This window comes from Bubalus bubalis, chromosome 7 (genome assembly GCF_019923935.1).
Source record: "Bubalus bubalis isolate 160015118507 breed Murrah chromosome 7, NDDB_SH_1, whole genome shotgun sequence".
NCBI lineage: Eukaryota > Metazoa > Chordata > Mammalia > Artiodactyla > Bovidae > Bubalus > Bubalus bubalis.
The window spans coordinates 42,453,165-42,473,864 of NC_059163.1; the positions used below are offsets into that span (position 1 = coordinate 42,453,165).

The following is a 20,700-nucleotide window of genomic DNA, read 5'->3' on the forward strand; positions in this document are numbered from 1 at the left end:
ATCCTAGGTTGTATATTAGTTAGCATTACCTAACTGATGTAATAACTAGGCCCCAAATGTGTTATATGTTTGCTCAGATGATAATACCGGGCAGGTGAAAAAGCTGGCAGTGATCCAGCTTGATGTAGCTCTGCCACATTCAACAGTTTGTTTCCTACATCTCCTGTGGAGAAACACAGAAGAACACAGGTGGGATGGTTCTATGAGCCAAAGCTGGAATAGGTGCCAATCACTTCCACACATATTTCCTTGGCTGGCACACAGTCATATGGCTTAACCTAACTGCCAAGGAACCTAGTAAATTTGTTTAGCTGTGTACTAGCTCTTGAAGAAATATTGCTTCAGTTTGAAATGAGCAAAAATTGAATTTTATCAGCTAAAGAATTTCTGTGAAAGTTCATTATCACCATACCACTTTAGATCAGGCTATAGCTGTAATATTATAATTTGTCTTCATGTAGCTACTCACTTCTCTACCTCAATCCAATGTGGACTTCTTAAAATGTGAGCCTCTTCTTGCCATGTCTCAGTTTAATACTCTTCAGCAGAGAGCCAGTGTTGATTTAAGTGAAAATACTTAATAGAGTCTAGGAATTCAAGCATGATCTGAGTTCTGTTTATATTTCCAAACTTACTTAGTTCTGGTCCTGTATATTCTGTTCTCAAACCAATTTTAGACCTCTCACAACACCTAAAATATCATACTTCAGTGTCTAAAACCCATCATGCTTTCTCTTACCTGGAGTGTCCATATATGTGAACTATTTGCTGAACAATATCAGTCCTGGGTGTTTTTTGGAAGGAATGATGCTAAAGCTGAGAGTTGACTCATTGGAAAAGACTGTGATGCTAGGAGGGTTTGGGGGCAGGAGGAGAAGGGGACAACAGAGGATGATATAGCTGGATGGCATCACTGACTTCATGGACGTGAGTTTGAGTGAACTCTGGGAGTTAGTGATGGACAGGGAGGTCTGGCATGCTGCAATTCATGGGGTCGCAAAGAGTCAGACATGACTGAGCGACTGAACTGAACTGAACTGAACTGAAGTTCGTTCAAGTTTTTTCATATGCTGTAATGGAAAAATGCTAAAGCTGAAACTCCAATACTTTGGCCACGTCATGTGAAGAGTTGACTCATTGGAAAAGACTCTGATGCTGGGGGGGATTGGGGGCAGGAGGAGAAGGGGACGACAGAGGATGAGATGGCTGGATGTCAACACTGACTCGATGGACGTGAGTTTGAGTGACCTCCGGGAGTTGGTGATGGACAGGGAGGCCTGGCGTGCTGTGATTCATGGGGTTGCAAAGAGTTGGACAGAACTGAGTGACTGAATGGAAAAACTTGAACAAACTTTTTGACCCAACCCAATACTAGTCTTCTCTCTCTTTACCTTGATAAACTTTTCTCATCATTCAGATATAGCCTCAAAAATTATTTCCTTAAGGAATACTTTTCCATTGACTCTTATGCCCCAAGAGTAAGTTTGTTTTCCTAAATTTAGGTTTATATAAAATCGTGTACATATTCCTTTAGAGCACAAGCACATGAATAACTTTCAATAATTATAATAATTAGTTTTTAAATCTGAGTTCCCCAGTTAAAAATTCACAGGCAGGGATTGTGGCAGTGTTGTCCACCACTTCCTGTTTCAGTGATTATCATGTAGTAGGTTGCTAAAAGGCCAATTGATAGAGTTGCTTACTGTTTGATAGAAGGGTATCTAATTATGTATTTACAAAGTGGATTTTTCTTAAAAGAGACATAGTAAGGCAACAATTTTTTTTTTTTTAATTTGAATCCACTGAGGTAGCATACCATTTGGAGAAGGCAATGGCACCCCACTCCAGTACTCTTGCCTGGAAAATCCCATGGACCGAGGAGCCTGGTGGGCTGCAGTCCATGGGGTCGCTAAGAGTAGGACACGACTGAGCAACTTCACTTTCACTTCTCACTTTCATGCATTGGAGAAGGAAATGGCAACCCACTCCAGTGTTCTTGCCTGGAGAATCCCAGGGATGGGGGAGCCTGGTGGGCTGCCATCTGTGGGGTCGCACAGAGTCGGACACGACTGAAGTGACTTAGCAGCAGCAGCATACCATTGATAATAGCACAAAATAACACACACTTAATCCCTTCCTCATTTTATAATCAAGTGTGTAATAAAAGTACACAGTGGAAAAGACAGGGACTTATTGTTTGGTATGGAACTCATATATTCTAAAGATGCTATTAATATTTTAAATTTATTCATTTCTATATTCACATGAAGTCTACATTAAAGAACAGACTTTTTTCCCAGATACATAGTTGATTTCACAAACATATTTAAAACATCTATAACCCCCTGCCTCCCATCACAAAGCAATAGTGCTTGATTAGGACTGATAGAATAAATAAAATGAAATAACAAAGATAAAGTTTGAATGCCCTAAATTGCAAAATTTGGTTCATTAAAAAATTATTAATGTTTTAAATGTGCATAAATATAATGTATAAGGCAGAGGTTTATTAAATATTACTCTCAGAACTTATCTCTTATAATCATAAGACATTATGTCCAAAATTTCCATGAATCTAAAATACTCATCACTTATAATTTGTCCATTTTTCATAGATAGCTCCCATTTATCATGGAAAATTTCACTGGGTTATTAAGGTGGAGAGTGTGGTGAGCTGGAACCCTCTTGCTGGGCTGGGAGATAAAGCAAGGCAGTGCTCCTGTAGTACTACCCCAGTGAGCACTGACGATGCTCACAGCCACTCCACCTGGGTCACAACCCAGGACCCCTGGTCTTTCTCTGCATGGCTAGACTGATTCTCTTCCCAGGGCCAGATTGGTCCAGATCTTATGCCAGGCTGTGGTGTAGAGTGAGCAGGGCCAGGGTAGTCACACCATTTGGGTTAGGGAGTGCGGGAAGGTGGCAGCTGCCTGTGAAAAGCTCTTCCTGTCTTGATTGTTGCCAAGCCAGGGCACAAGCACTCCTGAAAAGTAGAATAAGCTTCTACAGCACTTCTGGTCTTATCAAGTGGTTCTCCTAATAGCCAAGGGGGCTTGTCTCCTCCATGTAGGACACCAGGATTGGGACACTCCCTGTGCGGCCTGACCCACTTACTCTCAGGGTGAGTCTGCCCATACAAACTTTTTCTCCCTTTCAGACCCCTCTTAGGGGCTGAGTCCCTATGCCTTTCTTCATCTACCATGTCACTTGGAAATCTTTCTTACAGCTTTGATTGTACAGGAGTTTGTCTGCCAGTTTCCAGCTAGTTTTCTGTGAGAACTGTTCCACAGGTAGATATACTTTTGATGTGTTTATAGGGAGAGGTAATCTACATGTCCTCCCACTCTGCCATCTTGATCCCTGCTCCCCTATGAGTCATGTTGAATTAAAATTTCAGCATCATTATTAAGAATTTCCTAAAATTTCCCTTCAGGCTTTCATAAAAAGACAGTTTTAAAGAGTTTGGGAGTGGATTAACAATAACTCTATATCATTAGGGAAACATTTTATATCTCTTTAAACGAAACTTGGGAAATCTCAGTTCCATATTTTTTTCCTTTACATTTTTTTTCTAGAGATTGTTTTCATTCTAATACTAAAAGAATGCTTTTAAGAACATTATTTTAAATATTTTGGACTAATAGATGTCTCATTTGGGATTTTTAAATGTAAATGCTTGTAAATTACATTACTAACTTATTCCATGTTGCTACTGAATATGGAAGATGTGCTTGGCTCTGTGTGTGTGCACACACTCATAAGGTATGATACATAGTCAAATAATTTACAAATAGTGTATTTTGCAGCCATTTAATAGTAAAAGCTAAATTTAGTAATTTGTGGAATCTTCAACAATATCATCCAATGATAGATAATACCCCGAATGTGAAACATGTTACGTCCAAATTAAATTCCATCTAGCCCAGCTTAGACCTGAGCCTAGTGTTTCCTAAACTAGTGTTTCCTGATAAGAATATGAAAAGTTCATTTAAAAACAGTTTCATAAGCATGATTATTAAATGAGTAAAACTAAATTATTAACTTGAAAAGAGGATTAAAATATATATTTAATTCTCTGTACTACAATGAAGAGAAAGAAATCTTTAAGGATTACATAATTCTCGAAAAGTAAAATACCCAAGGCTAACTTTGGTGATGGTGGTTTAGTTGCTAAGTTGTGTCCAACTCATAAGACCTCATGGACTATAGCTCACCAGACTCCTCTGTCCATGGGATTTCCCAGGCAAGAATACTGGAGTGGGTTCCCATTCCTTCTTCAGGGTATCTTCCCAACCCAGGAATGTAACCAGCATCTCCTGCATTACAGGCAGATTCTTTACCACTGAGCCATCAGCGAAGCCCAATACTAGTATTATGTATTATCTTAGGAAAGGCTTGTTTATTCCATATTTATTTCTTCTACTGCATGACTTTTTCCACATTGAGTAATATTGCCACAGATTTACCTGTCTCAGACTTCAATTCCTTCTAATCTTGGAGGTATGTATATATTTTAAATAATTAAATGATAAAAACTTCAAATTACTTTACAAAATATATGTAGCAATGTTCTGCTAAGCTGGAAAACTCAATATTCACTAGGGCTGATTTGCCAACTTACCCCACAATACACACATTGCATAACTTTACCTATATCACCTTCTCTCTCCTACCTTCTCTCTCATACATCTTGGGTACTTGATTTCTACCAGAAAGAATGAAACACTAAAGTCTCAGTGAACATTGATTCATTTTTTTTCCCCCAGCTCACATTAAAGGAAACATCAGTTTTTTTAGATCTATTTCCATTCTCTCTCACCAACTATTATTGACAGTGATAAACAACAATGAAAAGAATAACAACAAAGTAAAACACCCCTATGCTTTTGAATTGTGGTGCTAGAGAAGACTCCTGAGAGTCTCTTGGACAGCAAGGAGATCAAGCCAGTCAACCCTATAGGAAATCAACCCTGAATCTTTATTGGAAGGACTGATGCTGAAGCTGAAGTTCCAGCACTTTGGACACCTGATGTAAAAGCTGACTTATTGGAAAAGACCCTGATGCTGGGAAGGATTGAGGGCAGAAGGAGAAGGGGACACCAGAGGATAAAATGGTTAGATAGCATCACTGACTGAATAGACAAGAGTTTGAGGCAACTTTGAGAGATAGTGAAGGATAGGGAAGCCTGGAAGTCTATGAAGTTTCAAAAAGTAGGACAAAAGTAAGTGACCAACAGCAACACCCCAATTAATGTGAGATATATTTTAATATCTATATGGTGGAGAGGTCATGAACACAAAACTCTTCATTATTATAGACAAAATTAGGTAATAACCAACAATTGATAAAATAAAAATATCTAACTACAGAAAAATAACTGCAAATGAATGTAGAGAAAAAAACTTAGTGGAACCTATTAATAGAATGTAGTTTGACATTTACAGAGGTGACCTGGAGGGTGGTTGAGAAGACTACCCAGATAGATAAGCATCTGAGAATTGAAACTCAGAAAGACATATCTGATAAGGAAATTTAGGTTGAAGTCCCAGGTAGTGAAATGTTCTTCTCAGGTTTCTGTCCAGGAGTATGATGAGAGTCTGACCTTTACTGGGAAATGTCCTGACAGCTCTTCTTTCTCCTTACTCTCTCTCTCTCCACTGTTGTAGAGAGAGTTGTCGTGTTGCTGAGGAAGTTAGAGGACTTGTAGACAAGTTAAAACAAAACAGTAATCCATGTAACATTTTATTTTTGGTGAGTAAACAAAGCATATCTAGTCTAAAATTTATAAACATAAAGCAAGCTTACTTTGTTTTATTGTACTTCACAGATGTCATGTATTCTATAAACTGAAAGTTTGTGGTAACCTTCCGTTTAGCAAGTATGTTGGTAGCATTTTCCCAGCAGCATTTATTCCCTTTTGTGTCTCTGTTTCCCATTTTTGGTAACTCTCGGTATTTCAGACTTTTCCATTACTATGTTTGTTATGATGACCTGTGGTCAGTGGTCTTTGATGTTATCCTATGATTTACTGAGGGCTCAGATTGTGATAAGAATATTTTAGCCATAAAGTATTTTTAATTAAGGAATGCACATTGTTGTTTTTCTTTTTTTTTAAAGACATAAGGCTATTGTACATTTAATAGACTATAAAGTAGAAACATAACTTTTATATGCCTCAAGAAACCAAAAAATTCATATGACTTGCTTTATTTAGAAATTTGCTCTATTGTGGTGTTCTGCAACTGAAAACACAATATTTCTGATGTATACTTGTACCCCCAAATTATACAACAGAGTTTCTCACAGGAAAATGAGACGCACTTAGGAACATCTTTGTCCCAGTAAACAATAAGGTGAAGTACTTGAATATCTTAATCTTACAGGCCTCAGACTCATTTTTTGTTCAGCCAGAAAAGTGATCAAATGCCCATAAAAAAGGATGATTTTCAATGGCACCCTGGGTTCACAAAAACAAAAAAAAAATTAGTGACAACTTAAAGCTCTTTCTTTTTCATGGATTCAGTTAACCACCTAAAACTCTGTGAAAATGAAATGGTGACTTAATCTTAAAAGGGTGGGTGTCATGTCATTATCATAACCTTCTACACTTCACATAAATCTCCAAGTTTTTTTTCTTATTTAGGAAATCTATGAATGCCAAATTTTACTGGAATTATCTCCCTTGGGGATATATAAAACACACAAAGAGAGAGTTTAAATTTCCATGACCAGTCAGGCCAACCTCATGCATTTCATTTAAAAATAAAAATTGTATTTTCCATACATTTTCCACTTCTTTGTCAACTCTTCTGATAAGATGAATTCTATGCCTTGATGTGCAGAAGCAAGATGTTTGAAATAAGAGAGATAACACATATTGCTCAGTAAAAGCAGCCTATTCCTGAAAGAAAGAACCCAGGGTCTGTGAGACTTACCGGTGTGTTCAATGAAGCATGGTTGATGAAATGAGCAGGCTTGGGACTGAGGTGCTCATTTACAAAAGTGGAAGAGACAGGTCAGCTATTGACAACTGGAACCACCAAACTTCTGAACCAAATAAACAATAAGTTTATATGCATTCACAGCAATGATGAAAACAAATAGGAAAAAGATAGACTAATCAGAGGAAAATTATTTCTGAAGTCAGGACACCATGCTGTGCTAAATTATCTTTTCTGGTTGCTGCCTAATGAATTTTAAATCAATAGTTCTAGTGTACACTTATGTATAAAATTTTCAGTCAATGTATTTTACTTTTTAACATTGTGGATAAAGCTATTGTAGCAGAAAATTGTAAATGATTCAGAAATGGAAAAGAATAGATGAAAAATTCTAAAAACCTGACAAAAATACAGTGGAAGAGTTGTGGTAAGGAGCTATCAAAATAATGTTTGTGGAGAGAAACACTTATTTTTCAGTATATGTATCATTCATGCTTATGGTGTTTGAAAATGTTTCCCTCTAAATCTTTGACTTTTTTCATTCACCATGATGTTGCCAGGCACACCATTTTCTCTAGAGTAAATGCAAAGTGAAGAAGTGAGACTCACTCTCTCAATAATTTTGTTTGCATCACAAAGAGCCCCCACAACAAGAACCTCTGTCTCCTTCCTGTCCTTGACTCTTCTGCAAGTTTTACCGCCATTTCTTCTTATCAATTTTACTCTGCTAATAAATGCTTTCATCAAGATTAAACACTGGGGGGCTTTTATGGAAGAGAAAGATAAAACTCTTTTCCCCTGCCAATGGGGAAATAAATGTTTCATTCTGTTGGTTATTTGATCATTTTTTTACAATCTATATGTTTTGTCATGTGTGCATTATATGTGGGTAAAGCATGTATATGAAGGTGCATATATGTTTGTGTGCTTAGTCTATGATTATATCTATATGATATTAAATAATAAGACAAAGAGATAATCTGCCAGATAAGCTAGCTATATAATATTCAGAGACCAAATCTGTGTCTTGTCAAAATGAGGTCAATCAGTCAAGTTCATTTTTTCCTTCTCTCTGACTGTTAAATTTATTCAAAAGGCTCTATTTGTCTATCTCAAAGATCTGATTAATTAGTAGTTTTCCCCCTTAGAAGAGCACTAGTTTTCTTCATCTGGAATCATTATACTTCGCAAACACCCACATTTAATTCCCTTCAATCTATTTATCTTAGAAACTGAGGCATTGAACGAGTCAGTATACCTGATTCCTTTGTGGTTTAACCAGTGAGAGCATGTGTAGCAGGCCATGCTCAAAGAGAGTCTTTTGTCTCCAGGTCTGTCTTTGTACTCAAAAGAGCCAACTGGGAATAACATCTGTAGTTTACTTACAAATGGTATTGTTATGTGGCCACAGCTTCAGACAGTCTCCTAAATGCCAGCTATATGTTGGCAATCAAAACAGCGTGGGTACCCATTCAAATCTGTATTCTCTTGAATATGCATAACCTCTTCATCACTGGAGAGTTTGCCAGCGTTGAGAACTTGGATTCAAACATGAAATTTAAAACCCACAAAATGATTTTTTGTCAAAAATGAAAAACAAGATTGCCATTTAAACAGATGATTAGACAATAATCAGAAAAAGATTCACAATGATGGGTAGAAAAAAATACACAAGGAGAGAAGAGAATAAAAAAAAAAGGAAAAGTTAGAAAGCCTTTGAATGACATGTAATATATTGCTTAATTTATGAGTGATCAATATTACAGGGAACATGAGCTCTATAAAAATAATAGTAACAATAACCCTGTGTACGAGACAGCAAAAGAGACACTGATGTATAGAACAGTCTTATGGACTCTGTGGGAGAGGGAGAGGGTGGGAAGATTTGGGAGAATGGCATTGAAACATGTAAAATATCATGTATGAAATGAGTTGCCAGTCCAGGTTCGATGCACGATACTGGATGCTTGGGGCTGGTACACTGGGACAACCCAGAGGGATGGAATGGGGAGGGAGGAGGGAGGAGGGTTCAGGATGGGGAACACATGTATACCTGTGGTGGATTCATTTTGATATTTGGCAAAACTAATACAATTATGTAAAGTTTAAAAATAAAATAAAATTAAAAAAAATATAAAATTTCATAATGTATTTACCATTTACCATGGATTTCTAAAATTTAGAAATCTATTCTTCATATCTACTCGCTGTGATTAATCTACTTTTACAGATAAAGAATTGGAAAGAAGAGGCATTTTAAGTAACTTCCTCAAGATCACACAACTAATGGCAGATATATATGGAATTTAGAAAGATGGTAATAATAACCCTGTGTATGAGACAGCAAAAGAGACACTGATGTGTAGAACAGTCTTATGGACTCTGAGAGAGAGGGAGAGGGTGAGAAGATTTGGGAGAATGGCATTGAAACATGTAAAATATCATGTATGAAACGAGTTGCCAGTCCAGGTTCGATGCACGATACTGGATGCTTGGGACTGGTGCACTGGGACGACCCAGAGGGATGGAATGGGGAGGGAGGAGGGAGGAGGGTTCAGGATGGGGAACACATGTATACCTGTGGCGGATTCATTTTGATATTTGGCAAAACTAATACAATTATGTAAAGTTTAAAAATAAAATAAAATTAAAAAAATAATAGATATATTGTAAGCTGAAGGCAAGTGCAATACTTAATAAAATTATTAAAAATCAATTGAACAATCAATTATAAAATTATGAACTAAAGACTAATTTTTGTAACAAAAGTGTTAAAAAATGAGGGGATGAGGAGATAAGAGAGAACTGGTATAACAGGAAAAAGTTTAAAGGCAGATGTTGAAACCAGGATGAATGATACTTGCATAAAAAATACAATTTACTAGGTCAAGAAAAAATTGAGTAAAGTCATAAGTGAAGCAATACAGGCACAATAGTGAGCTTGTATTTTTTTCCTGTGGCTGCTGTTACAAATTACCACTGCTGGGTGGTTTAAAACAACAGAACTTTATTTCTCATAGTTCTTGTGGCCAGCAGTCTAAAATTAGGATCACTGAATGAAAAGGTGTCAGTAGAACTGTCCTCTCTCTGGATGCTCTAAGATACGGTACACATCTTGCCCCTTGGAACTTCTGGTGTTATTGGCATCTCTGGTGCTTGCGGCCAAATCACTGCTGTGGCTGCTTCCTTGGGCACATTGACTTCTATTTCTGTTAAGTCTCCCTCTTCCCTCCTCCTAAATGTGCACTTGTGGTTGTATCTAAATATCTGTACGTGAATACCTTGATTTAGCCATATCTGCCAAGATTGTTTGCTCATGTAATGTAACATTTAGACATTCCAAGGATTAGAAGTCTAATCCCCAGGGTCTGGGGACCATTATTCATTATTATTTCCACCACATGAGAACTCCAAGAGACAGCAATGAGACTGAGCTAATAGGCAACTGAAGGAAGGAGGTTAACTGAGGAAACAGAAGTAGAAACTAGCGTTATTTTATAAATGATCCCAAAACCCAGAGTAATTTATACTTAGTAAGATAATACATGATCTTCCAATCTACTTGGTCCTGAAGATACCTTTTATAATAACATATCATTCTACAAATTTCCTCAAGATATTTTTAAGCTTTTATTTTTGAGTGTTATTATAAAAGCACTTTTGAATATTAATGTTTTTGAAAAACATATAATCTTAAGGTGATACTGATCTTTGTAAAACTTCAGGTAATGTGATAAGGATGTATTCAATCCATATGAAATTTTCAAGAATATAGGTCAGTGACACAATCAACATGTTTAGTTTTCATTATGTTAACACTTGTAATTAATCAAATCTCAAATGATGCTCAAAAATACCTTTTAAAGATTCTAAAATGATTATTTATTGTCTGATCTCATTGCTAACAGCATTATGATTTGGAAGGGAGAAAAACATGTTTCAAGGTGACCACATATAGAACAGTTTTTTGGACTCTGTGGGAGAGGAAGAGGGTGGGACGATTTGGGAGAATGGCATTGAAACATGTATAATATCATATGTGAAATGAATCGCCAGTCCAGATTCCATGCATGATACTGGATTCTTGGGGCTGGTGCACTGGGATGACCCAGAGGGATGGTACGGGGAGGGAGGAGGGAGGAGGGTTCAGGATGGGGAACACGTGTATACCTGTGGCGGATTCATGTTGATATACCAATACAATATTGTAAAGTTAAAAAAAAAAAAAGCCTATTGATGAAATATTAAAAAAAATTTAAATATAAAAGCTGAATTAATCTTTTTAGTTGAAAATTAAAATAACATGAATTTGAGAAATGAAGGCACTACTTTTTTTTTTTTCATTTTTGTCACATGCTATTACTCTAGCATGACCATATTTTTCTCTACAGGTATGAAGGAAAAGTCTTAAGCAGTAACATGTTATTGCTTCCTCATTTTATGAGCAGCAAAATCCCAGAGAGAGTTTGATACTTTCTATGACTCAAAAAAAAAAAAAAAGATCTGGGAATTGTACTCTTGATTTGCCAGTAAACTGCTTGCCTTCATTTATGAGGTGGTGCCTTTAAATATTACATGTGTTTACATATAGTTAGATTCAAATTCAAATACAGTTATAGAAAGCATCATGAAATGTCTTCAACTTAATAAGATTAAAACATCAATATATTATTTGTTCTTTGTACTAAATAAATCATGAGATCCTTTATTTAACAATCACACTCAAACCTAACAATATTTACCACATTGATTCACAAGGGGGATATATTTTTAAGTACTTTATTTCTTTGTTAATACACATCATATATTGATTTTTAAATTTTGTTTTATGCATGTTTACAATAGTAATCAAAAACAAAAAGACATATAATTTGCTGTAACATAATTGAGGCAATAAATGTTTCTCAAAACACCAATGTTTTGTGGTGAAGGAAATGGCAACCCACTCCAGTATTCTTGCCTGGAGAATCCCAGGGACAGAGGAGCCTGATGGGCTGCCGTCTATGGGGTCGCACAGAGTTGGACCTGACTGATGTGACTAAGCAGCAGCAGCAGCGGTAACGTTTTGTGGATATAAGAAAAATTATTGAACCAAATGTTGGGAAATCAGAAATTGTAGGCTAATTTGTTTTACCAGAAAAAAACATTTCAGTTAGCCCTGTATTAATTCTGAGTAAAAAAAAAAAAATTCTCTGTATTAGCAATAGCAACATATATCAGAAGAAAACTGAGTAATTACAAACAAAATAAAATATTTTGTGTTATATTTTGTTCCAATCAAGAAAAATAAAATATTTGATGGGTAAGATTATCTTCTCCAATTTAAAATGTTCAGGTGTCTAGCATAACATTTTATTCCATATTTAACTATTGCATTTAAACTGTTTGCCATAAAAACAAAAGCTATTAAACATACAATTCAGGTCAAGAGATATTTTCAGTAAAAATTGTTTAGAGTATAGAAAATCATAGTTTAATACAGTTAAATAAAAAAAAAATCTTTTGAGTCAAAACAACATTTGAATTCCAACTGAAGCACATACACACTTTGTGACTTTACCCTTTCAGAGCCTCAGTAGCCTTATGTAAAATATGGATGTATATTCAATTGTTCTGAACAGTAAATATGATCTACTTAATAAAAACAGCTAATGATCATTTAAAGCTTATTATGTGAAAGACACTGTGTAAAACTGAGTGTAACACATATTCACTTATTTAATCCCCACAGTAACTCAGTGAGTAAAGTACAAATATACTCTATTTTACAGAGGAGGCAAATAGATATAACGAATGTTAGGAACTTGCCCAATTATCACACTGTTACTAGATAGAAGAGACAGGATTAAGACTTAAACAATTTTGCTTCAGAGGCTTCTCTTAATGATCAATAGCATAATGGCACAGCAATAATCTACCTCCCTAGAACTTATCTAATATGATGGAATAGACTATGTGCTCAATGTGAGTGTGAGTCATGGTTGCTCAGTCATGTTCCACTCTTTGCAACCTCATGGACTATTTAGCCTGCCAAGCTCTTGTGTCCATGGAATTCTCCAGGTGAAAATACTGGAGTGGGTTGCCATTTCCTTCTCCAATGTCCTCAATAAATGATAGCTATTTTTAAAACTCTTGACTCTCATCCTATGCATATTTAGGAGTATGGACAATCAGTAAGCCTTTCTAAGTCCTAATCTTTCATTATGTGATTGAAAGTATGAATTTAATTGCTTCCTCCTAAATCACAAATTCTATAATGATGCCATCATGTTATGTTTATACAATGATGTGCAAAAAAGCAATTTAATTTTTCTTCAATAAATTAAGCTATGACAATTCTCTCTATATATTATATCTGTAATATATAATAAGCATTTTTTTATGATGAATACTTGTAAATCATGAATGAAACTCAAAGTAATTACAGTAGAATTATACAAAATAACTTTCACTTTAGAGTGAATCTAGCACATTTAGTATTTGTCTGCACTTGAGAAACTCATGTCTTTTAAGACCAGAAAATGATTCTAGCTGATGACGTGTTCATATATGAATAACTCAACCTTTTGTTAGTTTGTGCCTGAAAGAGTGCAATTTGATACATAAAATGAATTTCCTCCCCTCAAACGTCGCTTCAAAATTCAATCACAATACTTTGGTGATTTCTTTAGCGAAGTCTTTCCAGTCTAATTATAATTAAATGGAACAAATGTTTATTGGAATTTACTCTGTCAAGTACTACAGAAACTGTGCAGGAAAAAATAAATAAGACCAATATATAGTACCTACTCTCCAGAGATTAACAGTTGCAATTGCATGTCCACATACACATTCTAGACAAAGCAGAGTGAGATAAAATAAGCATGTGTATGTGTGTGTGTGTGTGTGCATGCACATGTGTGCTCTACATGCATGTGTGTCTATTTGGAGGTATTCATTAAGAAAAGAAAGAAAACTTCAGGTTATAAACTGAAGATGAAATTGAAATCAATGAGGCACATTATACAGGATTTTCACTGACGACAAGCACGGGGAGTACAATCACGCCCAGTAAACTGGAATAATAGCATTACTTCTAGAAAGTTTAAAAACACTTTTGGAATGAATATTTTTTAGAGTTCTTTCAACTCTGTTGAAATTTAGAACCATACTTAAAAGATTAAAGTGGTAGAAAAAAGATTAAAGCAGGAGAAAACAACAACAAGAAATTCTTCCTTGATCAAAGACTTTTGATCAGACATACTTTTTAAAAACATTTTTGTATCAAACCAAAGTCATGTCTCTGACACAATGACAAGTTCTAAATACGGATCAGTGAAGAAAAGTACTTGATTTGTTGGGATCAATTTATATGTGGCACTGATAGACTGTAATGGCAATACATTCATCTAAAAATGTTTCAAAGCACAGAATGCAGCTACACCTTGGAAACCTGAAAAGGCCTTTTACCTTCGGAAGGTGATCTTATAATACTAAGAACATAGTAAGCTTTTCTTAATCTGGATTTTAAATTTGGAATAGTGTTCTCAGCATCTCAGACATAAAGTTGGCTTGTCTATGGTGGTCGTGGTTTCTGTTGAAAGGATGGGTGCATTTATTAGAAACTCCACTAATTTTTAAGATTTTACACACATGATGCTAGTAAAGTAAAAGTGGCTCAAATAAAAATAAGCTGATTTTTCTCAAAAGTAATGATGTGAGAGTAATCTATCCAAGAATATTGAATTAGCATCATGGTATCATAGACACAGGCCCTTGTATTTTCTGGTTCTACCATCTCTGTGACACAGCCCTCATTTACAAGGTCCAAGGTTACTTGTTGCCGTACTTGTATTCTCACAAGAAAAATGCAGGAAGAAGGGAAAGGATGGCAGAGCTGTTCTTTTAGGAATATGACCTGAAATTTCTACTCATCCATACTTCTTATATTCCATGAGTCATCACTTTAGTGTGACTATTCATTAAAGTTGTAGGTAAGGCTGAAGAATGCATCTTCCAGTCAGCTGCCATGTGCCAAGCTACAATTTCTATTCTCTACAGAAAAACAAGGAGAAAGGTATTGTGTAAGAACTCAGTTTCTCCCACAATAATTTTCACATTGTATTGAAGGTGGTTTCCCTTGATAGTTCAAAGTCTCTGACAAAAAGGAGCTGGCCTGTTTTGCTGGGTAATTAGATGGCACCTTGAGGTTTTGTCAGCAGCTTAGAACCAAGCCATTGTGGAGGAGTTTACTGTTCATTTCAGCTAAGGGGAAATGGTGTTGAGTTAGAGAAAGGAAGTACGTTTTGTCCTTTTCTATGATCTATCCAGGGACAAAGATTCTGAGCCATTGTAACATGTTCAATCACGTTTAAACTCATTTTGGACTCTCTTCTCTTCCAATATTTTATAGAAATATATAATATAAAGATGTACAATTGTGGAAGAATTTTAAGGGACTTTTCAAATATTTTCTGTTCTCCCACTTTGGTGTTTATTTTATTGTACCTGTTGTTTACACATGTGCATTCTATGTCGCTTCAGTCAAGTCCAACTCTTTGCAACCCTAGGGACTGTAGCCCACCAGGCTCCTCTGTCAATTGGGTTCTCCAGGCAAGAATACTGGAGTGGGTTGCCATGCCCTACTCCAGGGGGGTCTTCCCAAACCAGGGATCGAACCTGTGTCTCTTAAATCTCCTGTATTGGCAAGCTTGTTCATTATCACTATTGCTACATGGGAAGAATGGTTTTCATATAATCAGGAAACTAAAGGGAAGTGTAATACACGTGATTGTCAAGTGGCTCTGGAACCATGTTGTAGATTTTCCAAGGGGTTCCCATACCCAGAAAGGTAGGTATTCCCATCTAAGAAATGATCTACTATGTACTGGGTTGGTCAAAAAGTTTATTTGGATTTTTCCATGACATCTTATTGAAAAACCTTAAAGAACTTTCTAGTCAACACAACAAATATGAAAACACTTTAATCCATGGAGATCTAACTAATGTCTCTCATGTAATCAATCCAGTTTAAGATCTTAAACTAAAAACCAAATTCTGAAAATTAAAATTGTAATGACAAAATAAAAAAAGAAGTCCAGCAGCCTCAGCATGGTGGGTCTAGTAGTATATTGGCATTTTGTTGTGTCTGGCAATACCCTAGGTATAAATCCAAACTTGTCATTGTCCTACTTGCTACAGTAGCCAGTGTTGCATAAATGAATAAAATACTGTCATTCAATTTCTAATGGAAAGGAGCAGACAGTGGTTGGACAAAGCCTCCTTTGATATTAAAGGCAACCATTGGGTTGGGTGGATTTGTGAGAAAAATTCATGACTTTACCCAGTCAAATGGAAGTTTCATTTTTAACTTGACTCTGGTAATCCATAGAAGATTTTACCTATTATTGTTTCACCTGACCTAACAGTTATACATGGAATCCATTGCAATTGTATTTTTTTCAAATTCAACTTGAATCTGAACGGAATCTTTTATTTTTATAATGATGAAAGAGAGAGCTTTGTATCTAAGGCCAATATCTTTAGAATAAAACAGGATCAGGTAACTGTCAGAGTAATACACAGCTAAGGAAGTTGCTAGAACAATAAAATGTATCAAAAACTATCCTGTGACAACACCCATTGATTAGAGAAAAGACCCATTCTCCTGACTATTGACAACACAGCTTCCTTCATTGCTGTCTGTAATGCATAACTAAAAGGCTTGACTTACAAAAACACAATGCTTCAGAGGGATACCATTTTTTTTTTTTTTTTACAACAATGTATCTCCACTGCTGCTGCTGTTGCTGCTGCTAAGTCGCTTCAGTCCTGTCCGACTCTGTGCGACCCCATAGACAGTAGCCCACCAGGCTTTGCCTTCCCTGGGATTCTCTAGGCAAGATCACTGGAGTGGGTTGCCATTTCCTTCTCCAATGCATGAAACTGAAAAGTGAAAGTGAAGTCGCTCCGTCGTGTCTGACCCTCAGCGACCCCATGGACTGCAGCCCACCAAGCTCCTCCGTCCATGGGGTTTTCCAGATAAGAGTACTGGAGTGGGGTGCCATCGCCTTCTCCTGTATCTCCACTAACAGAGAGCAAAGGAAATAGAGCTATTGCTGAAGCAATAGAATTCATAGAAATATCAACAACGATTTCCTTATGGACACACTAGCAGAAAATTGCAAGATATCATTTCAGTAAGGGATAAAAGTAATTCCAGGAGGTACGGAGAAGTCAAACAACCTCCCAATTCATTAATCAAAGTGCCTACAGCTCCCTTTTCAGGTCAGGTGAAACAACAATAAATATTTGCAAAGTAAATTAATCTGTACCAAAAGCAATTTAATAAATAAAGGGTCAAAAGAACAAAGCACAGAGCTTTTAGCTCTTGCCAATTCTGTGAGATTTGACTACAAAGTAGAAAAAATAGCATAAAGAAAATAAAAATACAAAGAGCTGTTGAAGAAAAGCTGGCCCAACTCATTTTATATCCATTCCTTGAATTCAATTTGAATTATAAAATGGTCACATAATGTAAATTGTAGCAGGTAATTAGTAACGAAAACACAGACCTAAAATTTTCATTTTGAGTACTGGCGGAAAAAATTTAAAAGTGCTTAGTATGAGAAGAGGTGGATGTTTATTTTACTAAATTGCAATGGGGAGTTAGAGGAATTTTCAGTTGGAGAAAGAATTCTTCTAGGAGCAAGCTCAGATAATTCCTTTGTTTCTGTGTTTCATCTGTCCCCAAATTGAGTAAACACAGATTTTCTAAAAGTTCACGGAAATATCTAACAAAAATGTTTATTCTGAAGCAGTGCTTGCATATTTTCAGTTTATTTTCATTAAAAATCAAGGGTCTTCATGATATAAACTAAAGTTTGAGACCAACCACATTAACAATAACTGAAAAAAAAATTACAATTGAATTTCTACTGTCTGAGCAATTTCTTGTGTGGCAGGCCATATTCTACACTTACAAGTTTAAGAAATTATGAAACAAAACTCTAGAGCCCTATGGATGGCTAAAAGCAAACACAGCTCGAGAGTACTGGATATTATTTTGTATTGGACATCCTCCTTCTTGCCAGGCATGCATCTCAAGCCCACCCATCCATCATGTGTTAAACTGAATCTGTTTATTTTGTACACTTTGTATTCTTTTTTTAAAAAAACATAATTGACTTCAGTGTTACTAAAAGCTTAAAGGAATTTTCAATTCTCTTCTTTACAACCATCAAATCACAAACACGTGTGTTTCTGTTTCTAAAATGTGCTTGTCCCTTACTTTATTTATATTGAAGACTATTGTATTAATCTAAGTCCTCCCACTGCTCATCTGAACCATCACAGTAATTCCCTAGGTACTCCTGTTTCTGCTACACAAAAATCAATTTTCTCCTCTTGGAGCAGTATATAAAAACAAACCTGCCACCATCAGAGTTTGAGAGCTTGCCATGGTTCTTATTACAAAGGTGAAGTTTTTAGGCATAACTTTTAATACATTCTGTGATTTGGTCCTATACTCCCTCTTCTTAACCCCACTTACCTCTCCATGCCCCGTTCATCAAATTTCTTGTGTTTCCATACACATACCTCACTGTTTTTGTCTCCTTGACTTCACTTAAATGTTTATTATGGGTATTTGTGCACTGTGTGTTTAGTGCTTGTCATGTCTAGAGTAATAATAGTAATAATGATAATAATAATAGTAATCAATTCTATAGACTTATTTCCTCTAAAACAAGACTCGTTGTAAGAAACATGCATATATAAATGCATTTAAATCTAACAAAAATACTATCAGAGATGTACTATTATATCTCATTTTATACATAAAGGAACTTAGGCACATTTATTCTATTTAACCTACCTAGTCATTTGGGAGTGGAATATAAATCTAGGCAGTCTGGTTTCAGATTTTATGTTATTTAATTTTTTACAATTGGTTATTTCTACTCATTGTTTTAAAACAAATGTAGGACCTCAATCCTCTAAAATACATTCAATTATCCATGAGATAAAATTAGGTACATGTGCTCTCTACTGTAGCCCTTATATATTGAATTCTGTTTTCCCTGAAATTGAAACAAGCCATTAGACTTGCTTAATCAAAAAAAAAAAAAAAAAGGATATAAAATCTGTTTAATCTATAAGCTTCTAAGCACATAATGTAGTTGATAAATGTTTGTTGAACAGAATATTCTTATTGTTTATATAAAACACATTTGCATAGAAATCTGGAGTATATATCTTTTCTGAGTTTCTTCTTTAGTAATTCTATTCAATTGGGTAAAAAAAAAATTAAATGTTATTATGCATGTAAGCTATCTAACTTATAGCAATCAGTTCTATTTGACATGATTTATAAAGTGTATTGGGCTTCCCAGATGTCTCAGTGGAAAAAAATCCACCTGCCAATGCAAGAGACTTAGGTTTGATTCACAGTTTGGGAAGATCCCTTGGAGGAGGAATTAGCAACCCAGTGTAGCATTCTTGCCTGAATGGCAAGAGGAGCCTGGTGGCTACAGTCCATGGAGTGTCAGAGTCAGACACGACTGTGTGCTTATATATGTATGTATGAACCCTTCTTTTTTGGAGCACCCTTAATTATGTAGCAGTAGCTAAGGAGATACGCATCAGTTCAGTTCAGTTCAGTTGCTCGGTCATGTCTGACTCTTTGCGATCCCATGAACTGCAGCACACCAGGCCTCCCTGTCCATTACCAACTCCCAGAGTTTACCCAAACTCATGTCCATTGAGTCGATGATGCTATCTAACCATCTCATCCTCTGTTGTCCCCTTCTCCTCCCGCCTTCAATCTTTCCCAGCATCAGGGTCTTTTCAAATGAGTCAGCTCTTCCCATCAGGTGGCCAAAGTATTGGAGTTTCAGTTTCAATATCAATCCTCCCAATGAACACTTAGGACTGATCTCCTTTAGGATAGACCGGTTGGATCTCCTTGCACTCCAAGGGACTCTCAAGAGTCTTCTCCAACACCACAGTTCAAAAGCATCAATTCTTTGCTGCTCAGCTTTCATTATAGTCCAACCATCACATCCATACATGACTACTAGAAAAACCATAGTAGACAGACATTTGTTGGCAGAGTAATGTCTCTGCTTTTTAATATGCTGTCTAGGCTGGATATAACTTTTTTTCCAAGGAGTAAGTTTCTTTTAATTTCATGACTGCAATCACCATCTGCAGTGATTTTGGAGCCCAAAAATATAAAGTTAGCCACTGTTTCCACTGTTTCTCCATCTATTTGCCATGAAGTGATGGGACCAGATGCCATGATCTTAGTTTTCTGAATGTTGAGTTTTAAGCCAACTTTTCACTCTCCTCTTTCACTTTTATCAAGATGCTCTTCAGTTTTTTTTTCACTTTTGCCATAAGGGTGGTGTCATCTGCATATCTGAGGTTACTGATATTTCTCCCAGCAATCTTGATTCCAGCTTGGGCTTCATCCAGCCCAGCATTTCTCATGATGTACTCTGCATATAAGTTAAATATGCAGGGTGACAATATACAGCCTTGACGAGCTCCTTTTATATATTGGAGATATGCATGAAGTGAAGTGAAGTGACTCAGTCATGTCCGACTCTTTGCAATCCCATGGACTGTAGCCTACCAGGCTCCATCCATGAGATTTTCCAGGCAAGAATACTGGAGTGAGTTGCCATTTCCTTCTCCAGAGGATCTTCCTGACCCAGGGATCAAATCTGGGTCTCCCACATTGTAGGCAGACACTTTACTGTCTGAGCCACCATACAT

At 36.1% G+C, this 20,700-nt stretch overlaps 1 pseudogene; it reads right to left on the reverse strand.

Annotated features, from left to right (window-relative positions):
* Nucleotides 1–18,480, reverse strand: part of LOC102414418 — a 112,530-nt pseudogene extending 94,050 nt beyond the window's left edge.
* Between the last annotated feature and the right edge of the window lie 2,220 nt (nucleotides 18,481–20,700).